Consider the following 17717-nt stretch of genomic DNA (forward strand, 5'->3'; position numbering starts at 1 on the left):
AAGGAAGAAGTAGATCTTGGCAAGAGAATTGGGTGGGCATGGGGAGATCATTTTGCAGTATTAAATGGTGTGATCAGGGTACATCTCCTTGTGCAGGGGAAATACTCAGCATTTCTAAAATGTCTTGTCTATACTCCCTGTCATCATCACTTCTTACCTCCCACTTATTCCTCAGCCTGGAGAAATCTGCCCCTCAAACACTGCTTCTGACAAGGCCAACAAGGACCTCCATATTACCAGATCCGGGGTCACCTTCCAGCACTGTGGAAACAGAGGTTAATGCTATTGAACATCCCAGAGCTTGACACACATTTGTGCCTCGGCCTCTAGGACACTGCACTTTCTTGCATCCTTTTGTTGCTCCTTCATCATCTCTTCTTTCTCTTCCCATCCCTTAGATGATAGTGTTTCCAAGGCCCATCTATGCCCTTGGCTTATCTCAAGCTGTATTTCCCCTAGAAAGTTTCATCCACACACACACATGCTGTGAAACCCAAATCTGTTTCAGCTCTGACCTCTGGAGCAGCCTACAGGTTCCTTTTTGTTTATGAAAGGCGAGGCCCCTGCCTTCCTACCAGAAGTTTGCTCAGCATAACTAAATTTCAGGAGTCTGGAGGGTTCCCTGGCAGAGCAGGATGAAGGCAGTAGAGGGTTTGGGTTAGGGCCTGAAGTCTGGGGTAAGAGAAGGAACAGAAGGCTTGTGGTAGTGCATAGACCCTAGAAATATGGTCATAAGCCCAAGGAGATACAACACTAGTGAGAGCTCTCGGGGCTGGGAATGGCCATTTTTGACAGTCATGGCCTGTTCTGTGTGGACCCAACCCTGGAATCATGGCAAAGGCAAGATGCCTAGATGGCTTGAACCCTATAGCAGGGTGTTAGGAAATAGAATACCCTTCTCTGCCTGCCCTGGGATCCTGCCTTCCATGAGTTCCCTCAGGCAGCCATGTGGTAGAAGGAGCAGGTGTGATAGAACAGACACGGAACCACATGACATTATAAACACCGACATGACCAGTCACCGGAAGCACAACAAATCAGCTCAACCTCAGGTTTCTCTCAGGCACCAAGCTATAGTTAAATGTTTGTAGAAAACACCAACTGGTTTTTTGTTTTTGTTTTGCCAAATCATGTTGACTTTCTACATATCCTCCATACACAAGCCCATAACTAATAATCACCTAATTGACAAGAAAGCAAGGCACCAGCAGAGAGAGTAAGAAGAAACAACAAACAATAGACATAGACCCCTCAGAACCAAATATAATGGACTAGCCAGATTTTAGATATAAGATATATTCTTTTTTTTTAAGATTTTATTTATTTATTCATGACAGGCACACAGAGAGAGAGAGAGAGAGGCAGAGACACAGGCAGAGGGAGAAGCAGGCTCCATGCTGGGAGCCCGACATGGGACTTGATCCTGGATCACCAGGATCACACCCTGGGGTGAAGGCGGCGCTAAATCACTGAGTCATCTGGGCTGCCCTATAAGATATTCTTGTTCCCAGTCCCAAGAAGCAGAATTTGATTAGTCTAAGCTATTCGTGATAATTCTCCTCTTTCCAGTGATTGGCTTAGAAAGGGGCATGGGTCAGTCTGGCCAATGGGGCAGGAGGGTAAACCTTTCCTTGTGAGGAAAAATACCATTTCTGCTTCTGGAAATGCCCCCAGTCCTCTGCTGGTGACACCTGGAGCCAGTCCAGCTAATCACCCACGTTCTGAGTGGTTAGAGCAGAGGAGGGGAAGCACATAGGTTCATGATGAGGCTGAGACTGAGACCTGTTGAGATTCACACAGTGCTGTCTGACCTCCAGGCTCTGTATCTTATAGCTCAGCTACTTTCAGTGGTTTTTTGGTTACTTGCAGTTGACAGGGCCTCACTGCTGCACTCCTTTACATACTATATATTCTTTCCCCTTTGGGATGTCTTTGTTTTCTCCAAAGCCTTCCCAGATCTTCTCCCAGAGCGATGCTAACCAGGCCCTTGCTGCTCAAAGCGTGGTCCCCTTGACCAGCAGCAGCAGCATCACCTGACATCATGTCAGAAATGCAGAATCTTACTCCCATGGAGCAAAGTTTTTGTCTTATGACCACATTCAGCTTCAAGGGAAACTGGGAAATGCAGCCTCTATCGCTGTGACTATGTGCATTAGCTTCCTAGAGTTGTAGTAACCAATTACCACAAACATGGTGGCCTGGGATAGCAGAAATCTTTCCTATCACAGTATGTAAAGCCCAAAAGTCCAAAATTGCCACATCAGTAGGGCTGTGCTCTCTCTGGAGGCTCTATGGAGGATCCATCTTTGCCTCTTCAGCTTGTGGTGGCTCTAGGCGTTCCATGGCTTGTGGCTGGGTGATTCCAATATCTCCCTTGGCCTTCAGGTGATCTTCCCTCTTTCTCCCTGTGTCTATCCTCTGCCTTTTTTGTTATAAGGACACTTGTCATTAGATTCAGAACCTACTTGGATAATCCAGGGTGATCACATCTCGAGATTCTTAATTACATCTGCAAAGACTCTTTTTCCAAATAAGGTCACATTTACATGTTTTGGGGGTAAGGATGTAAACTTATCTTCTGAGGGGCCACCATTCAACCCACTATACTATGTATCTAACAAATTGTTTTATTAAGAATAAGGAAGTACAGACACTGGGGGATAATGATGGGTGTGCCCAGAGCCAGGCTTTACAGAACTGAGGAGGCCACTGGGGAGTTGCAGGTGGCTGAGAATCTGAAGCAGCTCTAGTTTCACTGTCATCCACTCAGCAGCAGCACCTGCTACCACTGTAACCACCCCCCATCTCTGTCCCTAATCCTACTGTCACTGCCCATGAGCACCTCCCACATGATTCCCTGAACCATCCATGGCTCCCTTTGGCTCTTCCATCTCAGAGTCTCTACCAGCTGCCTTCTCTCTTTGTCATAGGTTGGGTTCCCTGTCAGGGAGACTCCCAGATGGAGTTTGGTGTTTTACAGGATGCTTATTAAGATGTGCCTTTGGGATCAAAACCTGTAAGAAGGAAGGAGAGGAAGCAGGGCTGCCAGCAAAAGCTGAGCTGTGATGCACGTTCAACCACAGCCTCACCCATAAGTCTATATTTATTTTATTTTCCATGCAAAGTACGTGGCCAGTGCTCTGCCTAAAACTCTGTCCATTGGAAGATTTTTCCTTGCTATTGTTTTGTAAGACTACTCCTACGTGAGGCTGCAAACACTGTTCTCTTGCTGCTGGCACCCACACACGTATCCAGCTGACCCATATATGAATCAAGCTTAGTGTTTTCATCCTCTATTGGCTTGTCCTAAGGGACCTCCCACCCTATTCAGTCTGAGCATGAGCTAGGGGAGAAGCAACATGCTCATGCATCTTGCTTTTTTAATGCCCCTCAGTCCTGCTCATGCTTGATCTCTGGACCACTTCTGATGACATAATGCCTTAGGCCTGTCCCACTTTGTGACTTGGTGTGTTGGACAGAACCCAATTCATGAAGGCCAGTTATGGTCACACAGTCATGGGGTGTCCCATGATCAAGCAATGTCTCCACTAGAGACTCATAGCATGCAAGGGATTATTTTCCAAAAGGTATACAATTCTCCACTGCAGATACTATAACCTTGCCCCAGAACCCCAGGGTTTTTGCCGCACATACCTTTTCCCACCACTGATAGTCCCAGTAACATAGATTCTGCTGAATGGTTGCTGAAAGGGTTGCTGGTGGAGCCAACAGTACTCCCAGTCCTTCATTGACAGGGTATCTCAGTGAGAAATCGGTATCCACCATCAGTGTGGTAGACACTATCAGTTCTTCACTCTCTCACTATGCCTCCTTTGTTCAAATTCACTAAAGAGAAACAAACAGACTCAGTGAATCCAAGTATCACAGATAGAGAGCCAGCTGTGGCTTACGATGGCTTTTGGGGGTCAGATGCAGAGAAGACATACTGGCCCCCCTCATGGTCTTGTCCAGACAATGGAGACATCATCACCTACTTGCTATAGTGCTATTGGGAGAAGTCTGTGAAATTACCTATATAGCATGGCTAGCATATAGCAGGCAAGAAATTATTGTAAGCTTTCTTAATTTGTTCCTTCTCTTCGCCCTAAAAACAGGAACACTTAATTTCAACTCACTTCCTTCCTTTCAATGCAAGTTCAACTCAATAAAAACACACTGTGACAGCTGAGGTCTGTTGTCTACTCGACAGGTTTGTGTTAGCTGCCTCCCAGATCACTGCAATGATTCCTGCCTTCTGAATTCACATTTATGCAGTCCTATCCCACACTGCACCAGGGCTTGTCTGTCTGACTGATACAAGAGAGCAGGAGAAGGCATGTCATTTCTGATATTGTAATAGACACTGTGGTTCCCATTTTGGTTCACTCATTTTTTTTCTCTCTCTCTCTCTCCCTCCCTCTCTCTCTCTCTTTCTCTTTTGTTCTTACTTTCTCCATATTTCTCTCTTCACATCCCAAAACCCCATTCAGATAGCTCACTCTGGAGAAGCCAGCTGCCATGTCATGAACAGGCCTATAGAGAAACCCAAATGGTAAGAAACTGAGACATTTTCCCAGAAAACATATGAGTCAGCTTGTCAGTGGATCCTCCAGCCCCAGTCCAGCCTTCAAATGAGCGCAGCCCCAGCGAACAGCTTAACAGAAACCTCATAAGAAATCCTGTGCTAGAACCACATAACTAAGTTGCTCCCAAATGTCTGACCCACAGAAACTGTGAGATGATGTCTTTTGCTTTAAGTGACTAAGCACCAGGGTAATTCAATATATAATGATAGAAAATTTCTGTATGCTTTTCACCCTATTTCTTCTCTTCTAACAGAACCATTATTTTTTAGGTCTCTAGGAAGATGTCTTGTGCTTAGAGAAGGTGGTTCTTTATTGCAACCCATAAGAAGAACCATGATTTTAAAAATAAAAAGAATAAGAATGATTAATAAGGCAGTTTTGGAAGTCTTCTGCTTGGGAAGTGATTAACCTAAGGATGAATATCTGTCCTGTTTTGATCAAAACAAAAAGAGTGGTCTGCTGGAGAGAGCCTCCTCCTCACAAATAAAAAGACAGATTAGCAAGGAGGTAGTCTTTTGCCTTTCCCTTCTTCTGCCTCCTTCCATCCTTGAAATGGACTTGAAGCCTGGAGCATAGGTATCTTCCAACCAGAGAGCAACACGAATGAGGAAAAAGCCAAGAGAACCATTCACACACTGACCCTGATATTATCAAGCCCCCCCTCACTTCCAGATTTATTCTGGAAAATCAAACGAAGCCATTGCAGACTAACGCAACCACAACTGAGCAATGTACTAAACTCCTACAGATTTCTGACGACCATACAAGACACTGAGAACAGAGCACTGAAAAAAAAAAAAAGCCTTGATCCTGCCTTTATGAAGCCAAAAGTTTTGTTTAAGACAGTGACAACAAGCAAAAGTTTGATGAACATTTCAAAGCTCTGTAAAAAGAAAAGTAGAGCTTCTAAGGGAAATAGCAGAGTTGCCTAATCTCGCCTGGAGGTTTCGGAAAAGTGCCCCAACCAAATTTTATTCAAACACAGACTGGAAAGGTGGGCAGGAGTTGGTCCGGAGGGAGAAGTGTTGGATGAGAGTCTCTAAGGTGAGGCATTTGAGGAATGGGAAGAGCAGGGGGTGGGTGAAGGGCAGAGAGGGAGGAGGAAAGAGCAGGATGTTGGGAGATGGAGATATGGTGACAGCTCAGCTTCTGGGGGGCTTTGGGGCCACAGCAAGGATTTGGGACTTTATCCTGCAGGCACTAAGAAGCTATGAGAATTTCAAGCAGGGGAGTAATACGGTCAGATGTGTGTTTTGAACAGAAGGCTGCTGTGCTGAGAATAGACTGGGGACATGGATGCCACTGAGCAGTCAGTCACCAAGAGGAAGATGACATTGGTTGGATCTTCAGTGGTGACAGGGAGGAGAGAAGGGTGAGTAGATTCTGGACATGTTTAAAGGAAAGAATCACAGGGTCTGGTGATGGTACCCGCACAGGCCTGGGAGGGGTGGCCACCAGGTAAGTGGGTAGATGGAGGACAGTAGCAGGTCTGGAGGAGATGCCACCTCCGAGGGCAGCTGCTACTGGCCAGGGCTGAGCCCATGGAACATGCTCTTTCAGGATTTGTAGAAGGAATTGGTTTCCCTGGCAGGAGAAGCTGGTCAGACTCTCTCCGGGAGCTGGAGAATTTATGTTTTGAGACCTGATGATTCCAACTCCTCCTGCCCATGCCCCTCTGTGGAGCAACTCAATGGCTTTGCCCTGGACCACTAGCTCTCCCAACACCAGAAAGGCACCCAACACACAACTCACCAGCAGGGAATTCTGAGCCAAAAATCGGGAACTGCAGAGGAAACTCAAATCTCTGCCCTGAAACTACCTGCTGTTTTTCGAAGATGGGCCAAGGTGGTAAAGGAGATACCAGGAACTGAACTGTGTGGTTTGGAGTCATGAGGAAGATAAAGGCCTGTCAGCATTTCATCTGTGCAGAGACAGATAAAACAACTGCCCTCAAGTGAGAAGTTTATAGGAAAAATTCCTGCCCGACAAGCAGGAATTTACTTGTCCCTCTTCTGAGAGCTGTGCCTATTGCTTGAGGTTTCCCAATAGGAGAGTGCAAAGCTAAAGGACAGGACTTCAGGCAATTACTAATGGCAGGCAGTAGTAACTGGTTATAGTGGCAGAGAAAGCAGTTTTGTTCTGAGGGACAAGCTGTCAACAGGGATCTGGGCCCTATGCCTCAGGGCTTGGGTTTAGGTGTAGCAGGTACAAAGTTATGAGGCTAGTTGGGGAGGGACAGGACAGGCAGGCCTCCATCTTGAGCTTTAAAAACATTTTTAAAGACTTTATTTTATTTTTTAAAGATTTTATTTATTTTATTTTAGAAAGAGAGTGTGAGAGCAGTGGGGGGGAAGAGGGGAGGGAGAGAATCTTAAGCAGAGTCTGCACTGAGTGTGGAGCCCAACATGGGGCTCAATCTCATGACCCTGAGATCATGACCTGAGCTGAAACCAAGAGCTGGATGCTAAACTGACTGAGCCACCCAGGTGCCCCAAGACTATTTTTTAAGAGTAGTTTTAGATTCACAGAAAGATTGGGAAAGTACAAAGATTTCCCATTAACCCCATACATCACCCTCATCCTCTCTCTGCACTATCAACGCCCCCCCACCAGAGTGGTACATTTGTTAAAATAGATGAACTTCAACATATTATCACCCAGAGAACATAGTTTACATTGGGATTCATTCCTGGTGTTGCACATTCTATGGTTTTGAATGAATGTATAAGATATGTATCCACCATTATGGTTGTATAGAGAACAGTCTCCCTGCCCTAAAAATCCCCCATGCTCTCCCTATTCACCCCTCTCCCAACACCTCACAACCACTGATCCTTTTACTGTCTCCATAATTTGGTCTTTCCTTCTTTTTTTTTTGGAATGTTTTTCCCCCTCATCTCCTTTTGTTTTAAAGTCACACAGTTGGAGTCATACAGATGTAATCTTTCCAGACCAGCTTTGTTCACTTGATAATTTGCATTTAAGTTTTCCTCCATGGCTTTTCATGGCTAGATGCCCATTTCTTTCTAGAACTGAATTATACTCCATTTGTCTGGATGGGCCACAGCTGATTTATCCATGCGCCTGCTAAAGGATATCTTGGTTGCTTCCAAGTTCTGGCAATTATAAATAAAGCTGCCATAAACATTTCTTTGCAGGTTTTTGTATGAGCATACATTTTTTACTCCTTTGGAAGAAACCCTTAGATTGTCTTCTTGAGTGGCTGTACCATTTTGCATTCCCATCAGCAATGAATGAACATTCCGTTTGGTCCTTGTCAGCATCTGGTGTTGTTAGCATTCTGGATTAGGACCATTCTAGTAGATGTGTAGTAATACCTCATTGTTGTTTTTTAATTTGTGTTTCCCTGATGATATGTGATGCAGAGCATCTTTTCATACGCATATTTGCCATGTGTACATCTTTCATGTCTGTAAGGGCTTTGGTCCATTTTAAAATCAGATGGTTCACTTCCTCAGTGCCAAATTTTAAGAGTTATTTGTATATTTTGGATCACAGACCTTAATCAGACATGTCTCTTGTAAGTATTTTCTCCCAGTCTGGCTTATCTTCTCTTGACCTTGTCTTTTGCAGAGCAAATGTTTTTAATTTTAATCAAGTCCAGTTTATCGATTATTTTTTTCATGGATTATGCCTTCGGTGTAGTAACCAGAAAGTCATCACCAAACCCAAGGCCATCTAGATCTCCTCCTATGTTATCTTATAAGACACTCATAGTTTGGCTTTTTAACCCTTTGACTGGGGCTGAATTGAATTTATAGATCAATTGAAAAGAATTGACATCGTGGCAATATTGAATCTTCTTATCCATGAACATGAAATATCTCCCCATTTATTTAGTTGTATTTTATTTTGTTCATCAGAGTTTTGTAGTTTTCCTCATATAGATTTTATACATATTTTGTTAGATTTATACCTAAGTATTTCATTTGTATAAGTGCTGATGTAAATGGAACTGTGTTTTCTATTTTAAATTCCTCTTGTTTATTCCTGGTTATAAGAAAATGATGGACTTTTGTATATTAACCTAATATCCAGGAACCTGTTATAATCACTTACTGTTTCCAGGAGATTAAAAACTTCTTTCACATTTTCTTTTTTTTTTTTCCTTTCACATTTTCTATATAGATGATCATGCCACCAGCAAACAAAGCAGTTTTATTCCTTCCCCCCCAATCCGTATACCTTTTATTTATGTTTCTTATTGCATTACCAAGAATTTCCAACAATGTTGGAAAAGAGTAGTGAGCAGAGACATCCTTGCCTTGTACTTGATCTTAATGCAAAAGCTTCAAATTTCTCATCATTAAGTATTATGTCAATAGTGGGTTTTTGCAGATCTTCTCTATCAGGCTGAGGATCATCTTGAGCTTTTTAGCATAGGGACTCTGGCATGGAGAGGTACAAAGAAATTCAGTTGCCCGGCATAAATGGGCCCTGGCTCTCAAAAACAAGGCTAGATTCAGGGGTGAGAACAGAGTCTCAAGAAGGGTTAGAGAACAGCTGTGACCCTGTGAATCACAGCTTAGGTCTGCTCTAGTCCAGCTGGAGAGTGAAGGGACAGTGGCTCACCCATGGGAGAGGAGAATTTAGGGCATCACTGAGAACTCTGTCCTGAAGGGCTGAAGGCCATGCCCAAGGTAAGAATGCAGGGGCCCCCAGGAGGCATCTTGGAGAGAGGCCTGGACAGATAGATCCTATGGTGGGTGTGATTCAAGGCCTGGAGCCACCTCTGACTCAGGGCAGTCTGAGAGTGGAGATGTGGATGGAGGAGCCAGAAGACGTATGTGTAGGGTGCGGGGCTCAGACAAGACAGGCTGGGCTTTGTCTTGCACAATTGTGGTGAACCTGGAGCACTAGCCCTGATTGGGGGGGGCTGACAGAAAGATGAGAGGGAGTTTGAGGCCCACATGACCCCATTCCCCATCATGAGAATTGCTACCTCACCTCACCATTGCAAGGACGTGTCTAGAACTCATGGAATGGATTCCATTCTCAATTTCAAATGCAACTTTCCTGCTCTCTAGACTGTGGTTTGATTCAGGTCTCTAGATTACTCTCTCTTTGTTGAGTAACTGTTTCCTTTGAATTGATACACTGCTGAGTATGACAGAGGAAGTGGTATGACATGTGTCTTGGGGTGATTAGTATGGAAGTGGGGGTGTTGACTGGACACATGCATTCTCTCACATCAGACAATCTCAGGTGATGAAACAGGGAAGGGCTGGGATTTGGTGGGGAGGCAGATGAAGACAGTTGAGTAGATTCAGCTTGTGTGGGGTAAACATCCCTGGGGTCCAGGGCCATCCATCAGCCCCGGGGTCCAGGGCCATCAGGGCTTCCCCTATCTGGGAAGAAACTTGACCCCCAGCATTGCTCCTTTCTTTTAGCCCAGTCTTCTCTGCAAATGGTTCTTCCATAGACTCCTAAAATGCTCTGCATCACCTGCCTTTCTGCAAATGACCACTTCTTCTGCAGGCTCTGCAGCCTCAGGAGTTCCTGTTCCCCCCAACACCCACTAAGGCAGGATGCTTCAAAACTGCTATGAGGGCATTCTACATTCTTAGGATTTTGTTTTCCTACTGATTACAAAAGAAAAATGGGTAATAAATCTAGCTAATTGAGGGAAGTCACAAAGTTTCCAGAACTTCCATAGACCCTGCCCTTATCCTGTACAGAATGGTCATGGGGGCCCTGGGATGCTAATTCTGCTTTGATGGCCTTGGGGGAGAATTTCTGTTCTTTTGTTTCTAGGAGGAAGAACCTCACTCACCTTTAACACTTCTTGAGAGAGCAAGATGCTAAGGAAGCTTTCACTCCCCACTTGGCACTGAAATACCAAGAGGTGAAGAGAGGGTGGCTGTCAGTGGTGGCTGGAACTGGTTACCACCTTCCTCACGAGATTATTAGGGCAAACCCAGCACATCAACTTTTTGGTTCACCCCAATTACCACCAGAAGTCCAGGTGTTCATGTCAGAGGGCTCTGTATACTTCTTAATCATACCCCTGTCTGACTCCTCAGCTTCTCCAAACCTCTCCCTGTACCCATGGGGACTCATGGTCTAGCTAGGATGACCACTTTCTTAGTTTCTTTTATGACTGCTCCCTACATTCTATTTTTTTTTTAAGATTTTATTTATTTATTCATAGAGACACAGAGAGAGAGGCAGAGACACAGGCAGAGGGAGAAGCAGGCATCATACAGAGAGCCTGACGTGGAACTCGATCCAGGGTCTCCAAGATCACGCCCTGGGCTGCAGGCGGCGCTAAACCGCTGCGCCACTGGAGCTACCCCGGTGGTCTGCCTTTTATTAAGTTTGTGTTTATTGGGTGGCTGCTGTGTGCCTGGCAATGAACAAAATATATCTCTTTATTCTCACAATACCCTGTGACAAAGGAAGATACTCTTATTAGCCCATTTTATACACGAGGAAACTGAGTCTCTTACCCAAGTCACCCAGCTAGGAAGTGATAGAGGCGGGACCCATGTTTTCACCCATAGGCCAAGGGGCCTCCCTTGCTTCCCTGCTCTTCACAGCAGCCTCCAGGCGGAGAGCTGCCTCCCTTTCCTTTTTAGGAGAACTTCTCTTCCCCAACCCTGTGCCCTGCAGCACCCGCCCTTCCTTCCTCTGCTCCTATTCCCCTTTGCCCCTAAAGACAAATCTCCAAACTGAGGCTCTTGTCAGGATTTAGTACTTGTAGGGAAATGGAACACTGACCAGAACTGCGAGGTGGAAAGTCCCAAACTTTTCAGCCTGGGAAGAGCTTTGAATCCCTCCCTGACACCAGTGCTGACTTGGACTCCTGCCCTAGCCGTTCTTTTCCAAGGCCAGACTCCGCAGTCCACAGCCTCCTCCTGCCCTGTCTTTCAGGAAAGCCCCACCTCCATCACAGCTGTTGGCTGGAATGTCAAAAAAAAAAACCACTGAGGTTCAATAAGTTCATGGATTCTCTATTGCAGCCTTGGGCACTATAAACAATAGAAGCCACTCCCTCTAGGAAATACTGGCACCATCCAATCATCACAGAGAAGGGAGATGCCATCCTCACTCCTGCCATGCCCCATATAGAACGAGGAAAGCAAGAACCAATCAGTGTCACGTAACATCTAAAAAGGTACCAAGTGGCCCAAGGCAGGGAGGGAAAGAATGCTCTTAGTCTAATAGGTCAAAATAATTTAATTCACACAAAATGAAGCCAAAGTTCCGAAAATTGGAGAACTTCCCATGGAAACATTTTCATCTAAATTTTTAACCTTTTAATATAAATTATATCTTTAATGTCATACTTGATGCATAGATAAGAATATATGTCACATGTATGTGAGCTATAAAGTGTAATATAACAAATTGCTGTGAACCCATCACTCAAACCCAAGTACTAGAACACAGTCATCATCTCTATGTGTCTTCCTCTCTATGCATTCCTTACCTCCCTCCCTGAATTTTGTGTTTGCTGTATTTTGTTCATAGTTTTTGAGCTTTATCAAAATAAATCATATCTTTGGAGACTTGGTTTCTTCATTCAATATGTTTCTGAAAATCATCCATGTCTTCGTGTGTGTTTCACCATTGTGTTGTAATTAATGGATAAAATGACTATTCTCTGGATGGGTATTTGGGTTGTTTTTGCAAAGAGACTTGCCTCTAAATATTCTTGTTTATGTCTCCTGGTCATGTGCAAGAAGAGTTCATCACTGAGTCATAAAATATACAAATTACCAACTTTAAAACTAATGGCAAACAGTTTTCCTAAGTGATTGAATTAATTTACATTCCTCTTATTTCTACTCAATATCTTTCCATATATTTAATGACTATTTTCTCTGTAATGGAATTCTTATTTATGGTTCTTGTGCATTTAAAAATATATTTGTATTTTTCTTATTGATACGCAGGAATTCTTTTATATTCCGAATACTAGTCTTTTGTCAATTATGTCTTGCAAATATTTCCTAGATTTTGGCTTATGTTTTCCCTTGTGTCTTTGATGAACAGAATGTCCTAAGTTTGTGGTAGTCAAATGTATTAATATTTATTTGTTTTCGCTTTAAGAAATCCTTACCTAACCCAAGATTAGGTAAGTAGTATCCTATGTATTCTCTCAAAGTATTGCTTTTCCCCCTTATGACTTAATACATCTAGAATTGCCTTTTGGGATAGTTTGAATTAGGGATTTAATCTCCTTTATTTTGTGTTCCATATGGTTGAGCAGCTTGTCCATGCACTTTTTAAAAATTGTGTTCCTGTTTTCCCCCATTGATTTGCAAGAGTACCTCTTTTATGTATCAAATACCCTGGGTGCATGGTATTTCTGGGCTCTTCATTTTGTTCCACTGCTAAATTGTAAATTCCTGCACCAGTATCACATTGTTTTCCATTTCCACTGCTTTATATGAAGTCTTGCTTTCTGGAAGGCATGTCTCATCACTTTATTCTTCTTCAGGAGTACATGGGCTATCCTGAGTCATTTCCTCTTCTATATAAATTTTAGAATACATTTATGAAACCTTGAACAAACCAACAAAAACAAACAAAAATATTGGAGTATTTTTTTCTAATTGCATTCAACCTATGGTTATCTGTGAGTCAATGGGAAGAAAAAACATCTTTATATGATATTAGTTTACTATCCATGAACATGGGCTCTCTTTCCATTTATTTTGGTCTTTAATCATTCAGTTTAGTTTTGTAATCTTATACATACAGGTCTTCACATCTTTAGATTTATTTCCAACTAGCTTAAAGATTTTATTGATGTAAAATTCTTTTCAAATTATTTATTGCTGGTATGTGAAAAGGCAATCAACTTTTAGTATTAATATAATCTGCCACATAGCTAAACTCTATTGTCAGATCTAATAATTTGCCGGTACATTCTGTTGGGTTATCTATACAGATAATTATATCAAATGTGAATAGTGACAGATAGGCTTTTGCTTTGCAGTCCTTATACTTTAATTTCTTTTTATTGTCCTACTGAGCTGACTAGGACCTCTAGTGTTGCATAGATGAGCAGTACTCGGTGTTCTTGCCTTCTTCCTGCCTTTTGAAGAAACTGCTGCTAATTTCCAGTATTTTTGTTTTAAGAATGATGTTTGCTGTAGGGTGTGTTTTTTTTTTTTTACAAGGATTTTATTTATTTATGAGAAATAGAGAGAGATCAAGGGGAGGAGTAAAGGGAGAAGCAGACTCTGAGCTGAGCAGGGAGCCCGATGTGGGGCTCCATCTCAGGTTACTGAGATCATGACCTGAGTCGAATCCAAGAGTTAACTGACTGAGCCACCAGGTGCCCCTGTAGGTTTTCTTAAAGATGGTCTTCATAAGCTTAAGAAAGTCTCTTTATTTCCAGTATACTAAGAGTTGTGTGTGCTCGTGTGTGTGCATGTTCATGTGATTTAAATCATGAGTGGATCTCTAAATAATATCATTTTCATTTTCCCACATCTGTTGGGATGACCATATAGTTTTTCTCCTTTAATGTCTTATGCAGTGGTGAACATTTATAAATGTTTAAATGCCAGAGTTCCCTTATATGCTTGGTTTAAACCTAATGTAGTCATCTGTATTAGCCTTTTTTTGGTACTCTGCTGCATTTCATTTGCTAAAATGTTTATCTATATTCATAAATGCAATTGGCTTATACTTTTCACTACTTGTACTATCTTTGTCAGTTTGGGCATCAAGATAATTCTGGCTGCATAGATGAATGGGGAAGTATTTTAGCTTCTATTTTCCGGAAGTTTTTTTGTCATATTAGCATGATCTGTTCCTTGAAAGTTTAGTAGAATTCACCCATAAAACTGTAGTATATTCCTAGTGAGGTAAAATACTTCTGGTTTATTTAACAGTTTTAAGGGAAAATTCAGGCTTCTAGTTCTCTTGATAAAACTCTAAGTATTTGTTTTGTATAAAATTTAAAATTAGGACCTCTGGCTTTTGATGGATTTCTGTGAGTTTCTTTTAAATCTCTATTGTATCTGTCATTATGGTTCTTTTTCATTCCTAACACTATTTTCTTTTATCTCTTTTTTTGCTCTTCATCAATCTTGCCAGAGTCTTTCCAAAGAAACTATTTTGGGTTTTTTTTTTCACCTTTTTCTGTATTATTTGTTGTTGCTGTTGACTTCTGTGCTTATCTTTGTTATTTCTTCCTTCTGTCCTTACGCTAATTCTATTGTTCCCTTTTTAACTTCTGCTATTGGAAAATTAGCCTGTTAGTTTCCGGTTATTTTTGTTTTAATGTACTTTCTGTATTGTTATATTTGACCATTAAAACTTTTAAAAAAATCCTCACACATTTAGAAATTTAAAAGCACACTAAGTAACTAATAGCTCAAAGAATATAATCATAGGGTGCTTGGGTGGCGCAGTTGGTTGGGCATCTGACTTTTGATTTTGGCTCTAGTCATGATCTCAGTCCAGCATCGGGCTCCATGCTCAGCAAAAATCTGCTTGGGTTTCTCTCCCTCTCCCTCTGCCCTTCCCCATGCTGTGCACACTCACACATGCTTTTTCTTTCTCAAATAAATAAATAAATCTTTAAAAAGAATATAATCATGTTTGAATTTAAAGAACACCTACAATTGGGTAACAATGGGATACCAAAACTTGTGGGATCTGGTAAAGTCACATTTTGAAAGATTAGAGACATTTGGGGTCCCACTGAGCCAACAGGCAGAGAAAGGAGTCACTGTATTGACTGGGGCTATTGATGCCTATTATCAGAAGGGAGATTAAGAAGGTGATGTCTGGAACTGCAGTGATTCACGTGTGTGACAGTATTTCCCTACCCTCTAGTCTTGGTCAGTGGCCAACAGAGGCAACTCAATAAAGACAAGACTTCCAATAACTCAGATCCCATAGAATGAAGTGTTGGGTCATCGCAATAAATAAAGGCCCCTATTTGGCCAATGTGCTGGAAGAGAGTAAGGGAACAATGAAATGAGTGGGGGGAGGGAAGTAATTTGAACTACCCATTTAGGACCTATGATCACTTGGGGAGGCAGTGACTGTTACGATCATATTATTTAAACCACCACCTCTCCCCCTATTTATATAAAGCATATCTTTGGCAGCAAATGTTTTAGGTTTCAGTTGGGAATATGTCTGTGTTGGTATTGCCCTACAATGATATTGTAGCTGATGGGGCTTTCCCTGTTCCCTGTACATGGAACATGGAATTTCCCCTTGGATAAAGAACAAGAGCAGATGGTGAGGGGCGCAAAATGGGGGGATTGTGCCAGATATCTTCATTTGCTCATTTCTATCTACTCTACACTCTTCTCCACCCTGATTTCTGCCCTAGGAACATGACCTGTGTGGATTATAACAGCCTAGTCCTCTGGCTTCCAGGTAGTTCTGGACAAGGGGAAACTCTGCCTTTGGGGAAATCAGAGGGAGGGAAGGAGGAATGGAGGGAAGAGGAGGAGGGTGACGATGGAGTATTTCTTTCTCTGATTCTTTCCATGCAGAGTTACTTTGGGCTGACCATGCCCACAAGCAAAGTGGCCTTCTCATGGTAGCTCTCTGTACACAATTCTCTCCTTCCAGGTTTTGGAAATGCTTCCTCTTTTTAGTTCTATGGACCCAGGAATGCAACAAGTCCATAATCCTATCGCTGGGATACTGAGCCCTTCTTTCTGGTTCCCCACATGCTGCCTCTATCTGTGTAAGTAGTTCCTTTATTAAACACCCCTTGAATCATCCTAATTTGAGGATACCATAGTTTTGCTATTGGATATTTGATGCTGAGTCAGGAATAGAAGTCTTAAAGGAAGAGACAGCATTGTAACTAAATCTCTTTTTAATGACTTTTTCCAGAGATAGTCCACTAAGTTAGATTTCTTCCAAGAAGTCTGTTCCTGGTTGGGCCATTTGCCATTACCTTCTACCCATTATTAATTGCAAACTGTTCAAGGCTATTACCTGATAACAGATATCCACCACATTGGCAAGGAGAATGTTTTCATCTGTGTTCACCATGTCAACAACTCCATCAGGATTACCAGTCAACTCTTATCTATGTATAACACCACTTCGACAATTTCCCTATCTCACAAGGAATGAACAATAGATGAATCCTAGAGTTTACCATTTCTTTGCTATCAGCTCCTCTAACTTACTTACATTTTAGGCTAATAAACTTCTTATGCAAGAATGAAGTTTTATATCACCATCTTCTCATTAGTCACAAAGAAAAAGTCTTCAAAGCCCTGATGGGGAGATTCATTTTTCAAATATCACTGTACACAGAGGCTGTGTCAAGTCTCTGGTAAAGTTGACTTGTCAGCATCATCCTAAGCATTGGCAATTGTGTAAATAACATTCTTAAGAGTGAATTCTTTGGGGGAATCACAGGGTCCTAGCTAGGCTCTGTGATTATAGCAAGTGCACAGTCTGAAAAGAAGTGTTTATCCGTGCTCTAAAATTCTTTGTACTTGGGCAGTTATACACATATCTCACTGGGGAGACATAAAGACTGAAACACTGGTGTTCACAAGAAGTTCAGGAAGGAGACGTACATGGCAATTTTCCAGGAATGATGATAATATTTTATAAGTCTTTTTTTCCAGCCCAGAATGCCTACAATGAGTTGGCACCACTGGCATAAAGTGGTTATTAGTCAATCAGAAAACATTTCTCTGGTTGTCTTATTTGCATGATAATAGACAGTAAGTTGTATACACTTTCCAATGATGGCACATGTTGGGGTTTTTTCCTGTTAGTTCCACATGTATCTTGTGTGTATCTGCAGCACTCTTGGCACACCAAAGAGTGTGTGCCTCATCAGCTTTTCTAGAGAAGTTTTCTCCCCACCATAAATTGTTCACTGTCAAAACTCACATCAGTTCATATCATAGCAAACCCACTGATGCAATTTTCAGCTATTTCATTATCAACAAAAGCTTCTTCTCCTCCGATTTTGACACTTTCATACTTCAGTTATACATAAAGTCAATAATAAAGTAAAAAAAAAATCACACACACAGCCCCCAACAAAGCAACAAAGTATAAGGGACAATAGAGGCAAGTGTGGGTGATAAGCATAACTATTTAGTTCAGTGTCAAGAACCGTCACTAAATCTGTGCCAAGTTTACACAAAAATA

Source organism: Canis lupus, chromosome 10, assembly GCF_011100685.1.
Source record: "Canis lupus familiaris isolate Mischka breed German Shepherd chromosome 10, alternate assembly UU_Cfam_GSD_1.0, whole genome shotgun sequence".
In the NCBI taxonomy this organism is placed as follows: domain Eukaryota; kingdom Metazoa; phylum Chordata; class Mammalia; order Carnivora; family Canidae; genus Canis; species Canis lupus.